The sequence below is a fragment of the Phalangium opilio genome, unplaced genomic scaffold, assembly GCF_054372755.1.
Source record: "Phalangium opilio isolate 3A_F unplaced genomic scaffold, DU_Popi_V2 ptg000056l_1, whole genome shotgun sequence".
In the NCBI taxonomy this organism is placed as follows: domain Eukaryota; kingdom Metazoa; phylum Arthropoda; class Arachnida; order Opiliones; family Phalangiidae; genus Phalangium; species Phalangium opilio.
In genome coordinates, this window is record NW_028324175.1 from 4588960 (window position 1) to 4604828 (window position 15869).

The following is a 15869-nucleotide window of genomic DNA, read 5'->3' on the forward strand; positions in this document are numbered from 1 at the left end:
AAATGCATACGCGTACTATATTTTTAAAATGATGCACATATTTCATGATAAAATATTTTACTTAAGGAATTTTTGTCTAAAAACTAAGATAATATATTTTTTTCTAAAATTGATGTTTTATAATCATGTCTTCAAAGTGAAAATTTGAATATCTGTTACTTCGGCCAATTATTTTTCTACACTTCTCAGTTACGTTTCTGCGTCTTTGTCTTCAAAGACAGTTTTAATAATTAGTAAATGTCTTAACTCACTGGTCACGTGGCAGGAACAAAATATCTGCAGTGAGAAGTACACTGTAAAAAAAGAGGGTATTTTGGGGGTGTAAATTTGCACCTAAAAAGGTATTTTTTATCAAAAAACTCCTTTGGGTGCGTTTTAGCACCTCCTGAGGTGTTAATGAAAACCCTTTCAATATTTGATGGTGTATTATCATACCCTTAGTAGATGTTTAACGCATGGAGGGTGTTTTAAATGGGAAAAGGGTGTATTTTTATACCCCAAACAACAGCGCACGCGCTGTTGCACTCTTTTATTTAGCTCGCGAACGCAGATTCACGAGGCGCGATGATTTTCAAATTCAAAATAGGCTTAACGGTCGGTGTACTTGCGTCTGTGTTTCACTGTTATCAAACCACTTAAGAAAGGTAATTATTTTAACTAAACTCTTTGTAAGTTAACTTCTATTTATGAAAATGTTCCAACCTTTTTAACAGCTTGGACCGGGATACGTTCGCAACTATCCATAGTAATCACGGTTTGTTAAATTACGTTAGGGTTAGGTTCGATTGGTTAGGTTTACGTTTTGGCTAGGTTTTTTAAGTTTGGGTTCATTTTGCTGGGGTTTAGGTGGACATTTGAAGACACGCCTCCGTAGCCCTGATGCCAATGCGGATGTGAACCATTTTGATTCTTGACTTAAGTTTTCTTCGAGAAGTTTCAACGTCTCAATAAAAGCCGTGAGCTCATGAATAATAAATCAGACTATAATTTATGATTAAAAGATTAAATCAAATAACGAACAACTAATTTTTAATTCTTTTTGCGTGTAGATTTAGGCATGGCTATTCATTAATTCCTTATAAACATAGTGGTGGATATATGAGAATTATAATACAACTTCTGTGGTTAATATTTCAGTACGGATCGAGATACAAATGGCGTAGATAATGGATAGAAAGTGCCAAGCAAGGTTTTTAAGACTTGTCACCATTTTGTCACAGAACAGCTATAGAACGGGTGATTAATAAAGCCGATGGTGAACGTAACTTGCCTCTGAGAAGTACTCCATTGCAGATAACGAAGAAGCCGAAAAATTGCGAAGTGACGTTCTGATTGTATACTAGTTTTGTTGCATTTTTAAATGATTTAAAGTTTTTGGTTTTGAATTTCGCGGTCTAAGTCATTTCACTATTTTTAATGAATTATAACACTGTTGTCTCTGAACCTCGAATTAAAGACTTAATGTAAAAGTTAATTTATAACTTCTTGTGTAATATATATTACGTAGCGATTTAGGCACACAAAAGTGCCTAAGTTATTCACACCAGTGAACCACATTTTTCTACTATAAGAAAGAACCATGTATGATAATAATTAAACCTTTCACAGCAAATTTTATATTTGTTAGTACCCGTAAATGGCCGAAATGCCATTTCTTGCACCCCAGGGGGAATTTTTCAGGTACAGGTCAATGCATTTGGTTTCAATTTCCATCCCATAACAGAATTCATCAGGTACATTTAAATACCATAAATGGTTTCAATTCACACCCCAGCAATTGAAAGGTATTTTTTCGAACCCCCCAACCGAATTTATCAGGTACACTCTTAAAATCAAAGGTGTGATTTAGCACCTTTTGTCTTAATTTTGACGGGTCCAAAAACAGCACCATTAATGTGGTTAAATAACGCCTCTGAAAGCTTTAAATGGCCCATTTTCAACACTTTGCGTCTTAAAAATATTTCCCCCGACACATTTATTACACCTTTTAAAGCTTAATCTTACACCTTTTAATTACCATATTTTTAAAATATCTTCTTAAAGTGTCTGTATGTTATTCTAATATTCTTCAAAAGGCGTCAATTTTTTCTTGAAGTGAGAAATAGTGCAGAAAAGGTGTGATTTAGCACCTTTCGTCTTAATTTAAAGTTGTTAAACAACACCTCTGAAAGTGTTAAATGGACCATTTTTAGCACTGCATCTTAAAAATATTTCCCACTGACACATTTATTACACCTCATTGAGATATTTCTTACACCTTTTAAAACAATATTTTTAAAAATTGTTCTTGAAGTGCTTGTACTTTGTATGTTCTTCCAAAATTCTTCAAATGGCGTGAATTTGAACTACCGAAGTGGGAAATAATGCAGAAAAGGCGTGTAATATTGTAAGGAAGGCTGTATTACACAGCGTGATTTTAATACCGTTTGACACCTTTACCACATCGTGCTACTCTCAGTAAAGATGCTATATATACTTTTCACTGTACACACACAATATTTTAGTGTTTTTACCACCTATAAAAGTAGTTTTTATGGGTAAACATTTCACACAGACCGAAACCAAAATTGGGAGTTCTCATTCGAAAACACTCCCGCAATTTAGGCGGTTTCGAAAAGTGGTAAATAGTCTCAAACGAAAGTGTTCATGGCTAAAATTTCTCTGTTAATAACAGAGTTGCAACGTGCCACATTATCTAACGATTTGAAGTCTTATCTAAATATAAGAGAAAGGTGAAATAAGCCATAATCCATAACATATCCGTTGTTATTATTGTAACATGATGTTTAAAAAGAAAAATTTATATTTAAATTATGGTAAATAAACATTTTCCAGTAAATTGTTGAGATATTTATGGATTTTTAATGAAAGGTTTGTCTGTAGTTCAAATTTACATCCGCAGAATCACGAAATTTTAGTGCAGAAGAAACTTTGTTATTATATGGGTTTTCTAAACTATTAATTCAACCGATAACCAATACGCAGAGTGTGGGCGTTGTGAACACTTAACGATAAATTAGCCTTGTTTGATTGAATTAAAAATGTTAAACCCGGGACGCAATGCGTCAAAACAATTAATGATTATAGAACTTTAATTATGGGTAATGTCAAATAAGGTGGACTTCGAAACTCTTCATTAGATATTAAGCTGAAAGGATTTAAACACACTTATTTGAACAATCACTCTTAAAATCAAAGGTGTGATTTAGCACCTTTTGTCTTAATTTTGACGGGTCCAAAAACAGCACCATTAATGTGGTTAAATAACGCCTCTGAAAGCTTTAAATGGCCCATTTTCAACACTTTGCGTCTTAAAAATATTTCCCCCGACACATTTATTACACCTTTTAAAGCTTAATCTTACACCTTTTAATTACCATATTTTTAAAATATCTTCTTAAAGTGTCTGTATGTTATTCTAATATTCTTCAAAAGGCGTCAATTTTTTCTTGAAGTGAGAAATAGTGCAGAAAAGGTGTGATTTAGCACCTTTCGTCTTAATTTAAAGTTGTTAAACAACACCTCTGAAAGTGTTAAATGGACCATTTTTAGCACTGCATCTTAAAAATATTTCCCACTGACACATTTATTACACCTCATTGAGATATTTCTTACACCTTTTAAAACAATATTTTTAAAAATTGTTCTTGAAGTGCTTGTACTTTGTATGTTCTTCCAAAATTCTTCAAATGGCGTGAATTTGAACTACCGAAGTGGGAAATAATGCAGAAAAGGCGTGTAATATTGTAAGGAAGGCTGTATTACACAGCGTGATTTTAATACCGTTTGACACCTTTACCACATCGTGCTACTCTCAGTAAAGATGCTATATATACTTTTCACTGTACACACACAATATTTTAGTGTTTTTACCACCTATAAAAGTAGTTTTTATGGGTAAACATTTCACACAGACCGAAACCAAAATTGGGAGTTCTCATTCGAAAACACTCCCGCAATTTAGGCGGTTTCGAAAAGTGGTAAATAGTCTCAAACGAAAGTGTTCATGGCTAAAATTTCTCTGTTAATAACAGAGTTGCAACGTGCCACATTATCTAACGATTTGAAGTCTTATCTAAATATAAGAGAAAGGTGAAATAAGCCATAATCCATAACATATCCGTTGTTATTATTGTAACATGATGTTTAAAAAGAAAAATTTATATTTAAATTATGGTAAATAAACATTTTCCAGTAAATTGTTGAGATATTTATGGATTTTTAATGAAAGGTTTGTCTGTAGTTCAAATTTACATCCGCAGAATCACGAAATTTTAGTGCAGAAGAAACTTTGTTATTATATGGGTTTTCTAAACTATTAATTCAACCGATAACCAATACGCAGAGTGTGGGCGTTGTGAACACTTAACGATAAATTAGCCTTGTTTGATTGAATTAAAAATGTTAAACCCGGGACGCAATGCGTCAAAACAATTAATGATTATAGAACTTTAATTATGGGTAATGTCAAATAAGGTGGACTTCGAAACTCTTCATTAGATATTAAGCTGAAAGGATTTAAACACACTTATTTGAACAATCACTCTTAAAATCAAAGGTGTGATTTAGCACCTTTTGTCTTAATTTTGACGGGTCCAAAAACAGCACCATTAATGTGGTTAAATAACGCCTCTGAAAGCTTTAAATGGCCCATTTTCAACACTTTGCGTCTTAAAAATATTTCCCCCGACACATTTATTACACCTTTTAAAGCTTAATCTTACACCTTTTAATTACCATATTTTTAAAATATCTTCTTAAAGTGTCTGTATGTTATTCTAATATTCTTCAAAAGGCGTCAATTTTTTCTTGAAGTGAGAAATAGTGCAGAAAAGGTGTGATTTAGCACCTTTCGTCTTAATTTAAAGTTGTTAAACAACACCTCTGAAAGTGTTAAATGGACCATTTTTAGCACTGCATCTTAAAAATATTTCCCACTGACACATTTATTACACCTCATTGAGATATTTCTTACACCTTTTAAAACAATATTTTTAAAAATTGTTCTTGAAGTGCTTGTACTTTGTATGTTCTTCCAAAATTCTTCAAATGGCGTGAATTTGAACTACCGAAGTGGGAAATAATGCAGAAAAGGCGTGTAATATTGTAAGGAAGGCTGTATTACACAGCGTGATTTTAATACCGTTTGACACCTTTACCACATCGTGCTACTCTCAGTAAAGATGCTATATATACTTTTCACTGTACACACACAATATTTTAGTGTTTTTACCACCTATAAAAGTAGTTTTTATGGGTAAACATTTCACACAGACCGAAACCAAAATTGGGAGTTCTCATTCGAAAACACTCCCGCAATTTAGGCGGTTTCGAAAAGTGGTAAATAGTCTCAAACGAAAGTGTTCATGGCTAAAATTTCTCTGTTAATAACAGAGTTGCAACGTGCCACATTATCTAACGATTTGAAGTCTTATCTAAATATAAGAGAAAGGTGAAATAAGCCATAATCCATAACATATCCGTTGTTATTATTGTAACATGATGTTTAAAAAGAAAAATTTATATTTAAATTATGGTAAATAAACATTTTCCAGTAAATTGTTGAGATATTTATGGATTTTTAATGAAAGGTTTGTCTGTAGTTCAAATTTACATCCGCAGAATCACGAAATTTTAGTGCAGAAGAAACTTTGTTATTATATGGGTTTTCTAAACTATTAATTCAACCGATAACCAATACGCAGAGTGTGGGCGTTGTGAACACTTAACGATAAATTAGCCTTGTTTGATTGAATTAAAAATGTTAAACCCGGGACGCAATGCGTCAAAACAATTAATGATTATAGAACTTTAATTATGGGTAATGTCAAATAAGGTGGACTTCGAAACTCTTCATTAGATATTAAGCTGAAAGGATTTAAACACACTTATTTGAACAATGGGTGTCGAAAATAAGAATGGAAATTGTTCAACAGAGGTGCAGTTTAACACCTTTTCAACTCGTCTTTCGTACTAAAAGATAATTGTTACTCTTTTATGTGTGTTGTGCAATTCCTTACAGGATGTGTCTCAGCACCTTGGCGAGCTTAAAATAACACTTTTAAGCGTGTCGCATAACAACTTTAAGAGTGTCGCGTAACGCCTTAAAGAGTGTCGCGTAACGCCTTAAAGAGTGTCGCGTAACGCCTTAAAGAGTGTCGCGTGACGCCTTAAAGAGTGTCGCGTGACGCCTTAAAGAGTGTCGCGTGACGCCTTAAAGAGTGTCGCGTGACGCCTTAAAGAGTGTCGCGTGACGCCTTAAAGAGTGTCGCGTGACGCCTTAAAGAGTGTCGCGTGACGCCTTAAAGAGTGTCGCGTGACGCCTTAAAGAGTGTCGCGTGACGCTTTTAAGAGTGTCGCTTGACGCTCTTAAGAGTGTCACGTGACGCTTTTAAGAGTGTCGCGTAATGCTTTTAAAAGTGTCACATAACACATTTAGCAGGTTTTATAAAGCTAATATCACCTGATCACCAATTCCTTTTCCTTAGCTACTTTTTACTCAGGGATAAAAATATTTTCTTAAGAAAATATCATCTTTTAAAAAATGCTGTTATATTTACTTTAATACGAACAATTACGTCTTTTTCCTTGCATTTATAATCTTTGGATTGACTTCAAAATTAAAAGATATATAGAAACGGAAGACCTCATATAAAAAAACAAGTTATTGATTTTCAATCCCGCAGTATTATTATTTAATTTCCATGTTTAATTTCAAACGGTGTTTTAAAGGTTTTTATTACCGAATTTACACCAAATTATCTGGAAAAACTCAAGGTGATGAAACTCTATTTTGGGTGTTTTTAATTTGCAAAACATTTGTTTTCTTAAATTACACTCTTTTGAAACTTCCATTTCGCTAAATATTAATTATCCACAAAACTATTTCATAATCATAAGTCAATGAAAAAATGCGAAATTTTTCTCTCGCCGCTCTCGCGTTATTGTATGGTACTGTATGAGACAGTTTAACTATAGCAATTAAAAATTTACAGAATTGTGCTAAAAAATACCAGTTTATAAAATTTAAAGTCTGAGATCTACCCTTATAACACCCTTTCCGACGAAAAAGGAGTAATTCCAGATAGATTTTACACCTTTATTAACTAAGCTTTTTTTCGTAGATAATGGTCACCTTTAAAATACCAATATAACACCGTTTTTGTTATTCATGTGAAAATGTTAGGTGTTATATAGGTGTTTTTAAAAAGTACACCATTTTCACTCCAAAGGAACACTCAATTTTTTTTGTGTGTATAGAACCAAAGGCGGGGAATTATTTATGAAGTGTATTTTTGTTTTTATATCTATATACTTTTGGTAATTTGCTATTTGCATTTATTTGAACTTTTAATTATTATTATTATTTCTAATGTTGTTTGGATACTTTTATAGATTGGAAATGCTGTTCCCCCACCCCTGGCCAAAGACATATGCCAAGAAATTTTAATGTCGTTAACTTGCAAAGAATAAATTAAAAAGTTTTAGTTTCTGGAAAAAGTTTAATAAGAGACCACGCTTATTTGGTTATCTGTTAATGTTAATTTTAATTTTTAAAAAATTTTAATTTATTAAAAATTGTAAACTTGAATAGTTCCAAGTCAAATGTAAAAAAAATAAAGTTGTGATAATTTCGTTTACTATTGGTTGTTAATCTGAACTGCTTTTAACCTCTCCGAGTGACGGTGACGTCACGGAGAGGAATTACACTGGACGTGTCTGTGTCACCGCGTTCGCATTTGGCAAAACGGAGCTAACGTGTTCGCACCTCGCAGATAGCAATATTATCTTCTCCTCCATCATCATCGTTAGGAATAAGAAGTACGCGGAGATCGGCTAGGGTTACGAGAAACGTCTAGCCTCCCAATGGCAACTCTCCCAAAGGTTCACGCAATTGCGGCTCTTCTATCATTTATAGCATGAATCTATATAACTATGAATATACAGCTCTGTCATATGCCCCTTTTATCATGTCGATTTGGTTTGGGTGTTACCCTCCTAGCTTTGACGCGTTTTGCGTAGTTCTAATAGCCAATCACGAGACAAGAGGAAGTGACGTTTCGAATTTACACAACCCCGGACCAGACTTAGAAATAGCACGCGTCCACTGGTCCAAAAACCAGATTATTAATTGCTTGGACTAGTTTTTTAATTCAAAAAGTGGGGGTTACTGGTCCTCGGGACCAGTTTATTAATTGCAAATCTATAGGACAACAAAGGCTGGGACCACTTCAGAGACCAGTTTATTGTTTAGGACACTAAAGGGGTCACTGGTCCCAAGGACTAGTTTAAAAATTATCCTTATTTCTAAGTCTGCCCCGGGCTCCCCCTTCCTTCTCCCGCTCCTAACACTAGCAGAGACGTGACTGATGTCTCCTTTCGCTAAGCCCCGCCCAAACCATATCGAGAGGTTAGACAGCGTAACGCAGCTGCATATTCATAGTTATATAGATTCATGTTTATAGTGAATATACCCTAAATAAAAAATTGTTAAGAGGCATAGGCTTGAATTCAAACCTCAACAATAGCTATGTTTAAAATTGTTCTAGGAATAAAGTTTCTTAAAACGTTTTAAATAGAGCTAAGCTAAATTAATGACGATTAAAATAATATAAATTTTAATTATTTAAGAAAGACCTCTTTAATTGCGTCTCGATTCGGAGAGGTTTACTTTGGGCTGCGTTCAGTAACACTCATCAGGAAAAACATCGATGTTTGGGAAAATGTGTTCTTTTGACGTCATGATGACGTTGCAGTTGTTGAACTGCACAATTTCGTGTAATCCATGCTTTTCAAAATGGCGACGATATTATGATGAAGTTATGGCAGAGGCTTAAATAATTATATTTACAAAGATATTGTACTTCAATTCATCAATTAAATCGAAACGCCTACCTCTTAAAACTCTATCATAATCCTTTTTTTACCGAAATAGTACATTGCTTTTTAGTATTATTATCCATAAGGATAATATTTGTCAATTCTTCATTATTCGCAAGAGATTGGGATGTGGTTCCATCTATTTTTTGAGTCACGGCGCAAAATGACGAAATTTACGTCATGAATCTGATGCTCATCGAAAAAATCTCACAGCTGATTTTTCTGATGGGCATCCGATGAGCATCATGACGTCACGCCCAAAGACCAGGGCCGTCGAGAGAGGGGGGCAATTCGGTCCATTTTCCCGGGGCCCGTACCTCTCGGGGGCCCGGTCAGACATCGACTTTATTTAATTTTAGTGGATAGTGTTTGTGAAAATATAAATATAATACTTAGAAAATGTTATCTTCAACTAGACTTTAAACAGTAAAAGGCAAAAGAAAATGAAGAGTGGTAGTTTAACAAATTAAACCTCTAAAAATGCATTCAGTCCCTTATTCTCCAAAACCATGAATCAGTAAATTATAAACGGAGGTTTAAGTTTTGTTTCTCATGGGAATCACCCTGTGCCCCGGAAAAACTTTAACTTTTTTCGAGTTGTTTCTTTGCTGTGGACGATAGGGCAGGCATGAATATTATTGAATTGATCATAAAGTAGTATGTCATATACCAATAAGGCCAAAAACGGATTTATGTACTAAGAACGTCGGATCGTAGCTTTAGCCTCTAGTACCATCCTCACATACTTTAGTGAGAAACTTCGTCTGCTTATATTTTGACTCCACCCACAAATTCTGTATACAGCGACTTCTAGAGATCGAAAATGTCATTCTTATCTCTATTTTCGTGGTTAATTTTTTTTTTTTTCGAAATTGCTATATACAGAATTTGTGGGTGGAGTCAAAATATAAGCAGACGAAGTTTCTCAATAAAGTATGCGAGGATGGGTAGCGAATTTGCTACCTTCAACGTTCTTCTTACATAAATCCGTTTTTGATAAGGCATATAGCAACGGTATGTTATCGATTGGGCGTGTTATCAAAACAGCATTGTCCAAAACGGCTTTTTCATAAACGCGTTTGCCATTATAGCCATTTCTCGTTTCAGCGCATTTTGATTACAGCGTTTGTATCTTGAGCGTTGTTTCGTATTGTTGAAGGTATAAGTATTAGAGCTCGGCATTATCTATCCATTATCCACGTTATTTTATCCATAATCCAGAATTATCAACAGAAGTTGTATATTAAATCGAATAATGTCCACAACATTTATCTATAAATAATCGATTATTCACTAATTTATGGATAACGGATGGATAATGCCGAGCTCTAATTAGTATTGATTTCAGCTTTAGGTTTGAATTTTAATGGTTGTCAAACAAACAGTTTCGTGGTCTAGTGTGTTAATGCGTTTTAATGTTTGGTTGGGATGGGTTATTTGAACTCCTATAAACTACCTTCCACCTTATCCAAAATATCCTCCTATTAATTAGCTGCCACCTTTTCCAAAATATTCTGATATTGATTAGCTGGCACCTTTTCCAAAATATTCTCCTATTAGCTGCCACCTTTTCCAAAATATTCTCCTATTAATTAGCTGCCACCTTTTCCAAAATATTCTCCCATTAAATAGCTGCCACCTTTTCCAAAATATTCTCCTTTTAATTAGCTGCCATCTTTTCCAAAATATTCTCCTATTAATTACCTACCACCTTTTCCAAAATATCCTCCTAATAATTAGCTGCCACCTTTTCCAAAATATTTTCCTATTAATTAGCTGCCACCTTTTCCAAAATATACTCTTATTAATTTGCTGCCACCTTTTCCAAAATATATTCCGCGAACCAGTCCATAACCTGAGGATCACAAACGGTTATGAAACTCTGTAGTGCTAAACCGCTGGTTGGGAAAATAGCGCTATATTGAGAAACACGGAAACAGCAACCGCTGTTTTGGGAAATAGCGCAGTATTGAGAAACGCGGAAACAGCAACCGCGGTTTTGCTTCCACGCGGTTTTGCAAACCGCTGTTTTGGGCACCGCTTTATTCCAAAACGCTCTTTTGAAAACCGCTCAACTACCCGTGAACCTATAGCAACAGCTTTCTAACTTGAAAGTTTATGGTTATGGGTTTCGGCAAAGTAATCTTATAATTTAACAACACAACATGTAGCGTCTTGCAGTCGCTTAGCTGTAAATTGATATTTTGTAAGTTACAATTAAAGAAACCCATTTTGTAAGTTACAATTAAAGAAGCCCATTTTGTAAGTTACAATTAAAGAAGCCCATTTTGTAAGTTACAATTAAAGAAGCCCATTTTGTAAGTTACAATTAAAGAAGCCCATTTTGTAAGTTACAATTAAAGAAGCCTAAAGAGTATCATAATTTTAAGTTAAATCAGAAGAGGATAATAGAAGAAGGATGACACTCTGTATCCTCTTAATGCTTTAGTTATGTAACGTCATTCTTCCCAGGCTCACCCTTTTAGTTTGCGTTCCCGCTCATCAAACTACAAATGGGCATCGCACTGTAAAGTGAATTCTATCGTTGTTTGGCACTAAATCCCCAGCAATCATCCCACAAACCTCGTCTTGACGTGGGACAAAATCCACAAGCGCATGCGTCTTGCCAAATATTTAAACGCTAATAGAGTAATGATGAGGGAACTATTTATCGTGTATGTGATTCGGTTTAGTAACCTTGCTCTAAATGTTCCGATGTTGGGAAGAGTGACGTTACACTTACCCCGCTTTGTGGTATACTTCTCTCGAAGAGAAGTATTATATACTTCTGGTTAAATTAACTTCTAAACTAGTTATCCGTACTAAAACAAAAACATGAAAAATATGACCAGCTTCACTTTGGACATGCTACACGGTATAATGTTCTGAGATCCTATTCACAGGCAAGTTTTAAATATCTTCACTTGGATATAATAATGTTTATTTTGTTATTATTATCTCAATTTTGCTGTGCTATAGCCAGTGACAGTATGTTTTATATAAAGTGTATAAAACTAAAAATTATTTATATGGGACATGGTTGTACATGAAATCTGAGAACTTATACGGTTTAGCAGCTACTAAACGAAGATTTTCATATTTTTGCACTTAAGTGTTTTTGTTAGGATGTCACTTCTTTTAACCTTTCCGAGTGGCGATAACGTCACGGGGAGGTACTACACTGGACGTGTCTGTGTCCCTCACAGCTTTCGAAAATGGCAAATCGGAGCTAACGTTTTCGCAGAAAGCGATTTTTGGTATTACTCCCATCATTAGGATTAAGAAGTATGCAGCGATCGTCCAGTGTTACGAAAAAATGTTTAGCGTCCCAATGGCAGAGCTTCCACCAAAGGTTCACGCAATTGCTTGTTTTCTTATCATTTATCATTTGATTTGAAGAAAGGCTATTTTTTTGCGACCACATTGACGACGTCTATACAAAATGCATTAGAACTCTATGCCTAGCTCTCAAAATATCCCGAAACATAAACTCGCCGCTATGTTTCAAAAAACTCTACCGAATATACTATTCGCGGCCTCGGTTTACGGCAACTGCAGCTACTCTCAAAAATGGAAGTTAGAACGAATCCAAAGAAAATTCATTTACTTATATAAATCAAGTTCATGTTACGAAACAATGCTAGATAAACTCAAGATGACACCATAAAGGATACACTTATTAAGAACGATATCTTGTTCCTCCAAAAATTGGTCACAAATAAGATAGATTGCCGCGAATTATTGAACCTAGTAAACTTCTGCATTCCCAACAAGGTAACTAGACTAACGAACTACAAACCTTTTAAACCTGATATATCGTCGACTCGACCCCTAAGCCGCATATTGGATAATTATAACAAATACGGCACTAAAGTGGAAATCTTCAGCAAGAAAAGACTCACTCTCCAAAAGATTGTTTTATAAAAATAATTTTTAAAACCATTATTATTAGATTTTTAATAGAAATGATTTAATTAACCATAGAAATTTTAATTCTTCTAAAATTTAAATTGCCATCCCCTTAACTTAATAGTGCCAAGCACTAACCGGTGTAAATCCCTGTAGGACATTAACATTGTACCGTTGATTTGCACAATAAACACTATTATTATTATTATTATTATTATTATTATTATCATGAATCAATCGTCTTATATACAATAAATTTCCAACAATAGTTAAAGAGGCATACGCTTGAATTCAAACGTCGACAATAGCTTTTTAGGATTTAACAAGAATGAAGCTAAATTAAAGACAATTAAAATAATTATTATCATTTATATTTATATAGTTATTTAAGAAAAACCTCTTAATTTCGTCTCGATTCAGAGAGCTTTATTTTGGTTTCCCCACTTATTATAGGGAGTTTAGTGAGAACAAAAAAACATTTAAACAAATTTCAGAAGTTTTAAATTTTTCCTTACTTTATAATTTAAATACTAAATAAATCCCAAATTTTAAGTTTCTATCTCCCTTAGAATTTCCACGATCGGTCGGTCAATGAAATAAAAAAATTGGACATAAGGTATTTCGTAAACTATATTAAGTACAAACATGTTATTTGGCTATAAAAGTAGGCCTATTAAAACTATTAGTTAATGAAAATTCAGACTTCTACCTTTAACTAAAACGAATATACCAGGGCTTAAAAGAGCCTAAAATGCTATAAGAAAAGAGTAGTTGGAGTACTTTCTGCAAGTGCACAGAATGCTTAATTTGGCGAACCCACTGCTGTGCACCCAGATAGTTTCCCTCCCAATGAGTTGGTGAATCATTCTAGGGGCCCGACCATAATCTTTCCCGGGGCCCGCAACTTAGCTAAACGAGTGAGAGGGTGGGTAAGCTAAACGAGTGAGAGGATGGGTTAGCTAAACGAGTGAGAGAGCGGGTTAGCTAAACGAGTAAGAGGGTGGGTTAGGTAAACGAGTGAGAGAGCGGGTTAGCTAAACGAGTGAGAGGGTGGGTTAGCAAAACGAGTGAGAGGGTGGGTTAGCTAAACGAGTGAGAGAGCGGGTTAACTAAACGAGTAGGAGGGTGGGTTAGCTAAACGAGTGAGAGAGCGGGTTAGCTAAACGAGTGAGAGGGTGGGTTAGCAAAACGAGTGAGAGGGCGGGTTAGCTAAACGAAAGAGAGGGTGGGTTAGCTAAACGAGTGAGAGGGGGGCTTAGCAAAACGAGGGGTTTTCGCTTTCGTTATCGTCAGATTTTAGCTTAAATGGAACCAATAGTGGTAGCTGAGCTCAGTTAGAGATTTTATTTTACCTAAAACATTTTTCACACCGCACCCGGGAATTGAACCCGGCTGGCTGGCGCAGCAGTAAGACACGCTACCACTGGGTGGTCGGACACTTCTAATTTTTAGTTTAGGGTCTTTGATTTTTTTTTTATTTATGTGCTAATTAAGTAGATAACGATGTGGCTACTATTAAGTCCCAGCCCTTGGGCCATCTTGTTTATATTAAGTTCTTATAATAACTTTAAAATAGTTTGCCCAGATTTAGCCCCCCCAAATTTCAAACCCTAGCGACGCTACTGCACTTGGGTCTCTTAACGGTTTGGTCTCGACTCTCTAACGCCTTATACCGTCATAAGAGCAAACAGTAACCCTATGCATGCATGCGATAGTCAATGAGTGAGCTTTTCCTATAAAGAATAGGGGTCACTAGACTGTGCCCTTGGACAATTTTTCCCTCTCCGAATTCACCGAAAACAAAATAATGAATGTTTTGAAAAGAAGGGCAATTGAAAAATTTTAAAGTTTTAACTTTTAAATTGAGAAACTGGTAGCGGAAAAATACGGAACATTTTCCGGAAAAATATAGATCGGTCATTTTCCGCGGAAAATTTTCCGACTTACAACCCTAGTCTCGACCGTTTGGTGGCTGCACCGCGCGACAGATTTTTCAAAATTTTCTCTCTTGTCTCATCGGATCTTAGCCCTATACGAGTTCTGACGTCACAGTAGCCTCCTGCGGAAGATGCCCAATTGTAACCCATATTTGTGTACTTAGAGGCATGAGAAACTAATGACGATAGTAAGGCCTTGTCATTAGCAGACTAATAATTTTAAAAAACGAATCGAGGTTGGGTGAGAAAATTTATAATGCACCATAGACGCCGACGTGATGTGTCTGACTCTTACACGCCGACATATACGTTTAAACATAAGTAACATAATCTAGATCTATCTGTATGTAAGTAAAAGTGCTGACTGGCAGATTGATATTCAACACACAGCTCAAACTACTTGACCTAGAAAGCTGAAATTTTTACAGGGACGTTATTCTTAAGTAGTAGCTGGCGCGCTTAAATAAAGGTTCTTTCCAATTTGTCACCATCTTGAACAGTGGCGGCCCTGAAAGAAAAATACCTTATCCGTACATTTCAACAGATTCCTTCAATATTTAGTACACGAGTCTTATGGCTATTGGTTTTGAATTATCCGTGGCGAAAATTGTTTTACAGCGAAACGCCTTCGAGAAAGTATTTGATGGAGTGTTATACTTATCGATTTTATTATACTCTTAATTTGACACGCGCATACACCATGGTAGGTGAGTTTATGTTACGAACATCTGCCGTGATTCTTTGGAAAGACTTAAACACATCTACGAGTGTAGCGTACCTGTATATACCACATCCCCAAATTTAATCATAAACAGCCTCCAAAAAATTAAGTTTGCGCCTTTTCATAACTCTGCTAAACAATCATGTTGTATTCTAGTTTGTATAGTTTAAAGTCGAGTAAATTCGTAAGTGTATTTACATTTATCAAAGAAGTATGTCATGTCAAAACGAAAAGCGCAGAGTAATGTTAGCCGCAGCTCATCGGCGATTATTCGACAGAGTTTTTAATCACGCCAACGCTAAATTTTGTAGACGATAATAAACGGAAGTGCATTCTAATCAAATTAACTTCAACGAGGTAACTATTTAAATGTTTGAAACAGCATACGTAGCAATGTCCTAACGTAGCAAAGTCCTAACAGA

The 15869-nt window shown here is 35.1% G+C and overlaps 1 long non-coding RNA gene across 1 annotated transcript; it reads left to right on the forward strand.

The window, feature by feature from the left end:
* Positions 1–256: 256 nt before the first annotated feature.
* On the forward strand, positions 257–1470 carry LOC149668100 (uncharacterized). The gene is made up of 2 exons (XR_016367963.1): positions 257–644; positions 714–1470. It is a non-coding gene; the product is annotated as an uncharacterized LOC149668100 (long non-coding RNA).
* The last annotated feature ends 14399 nt before the right edge of the window (positions 1471–15869 follow it).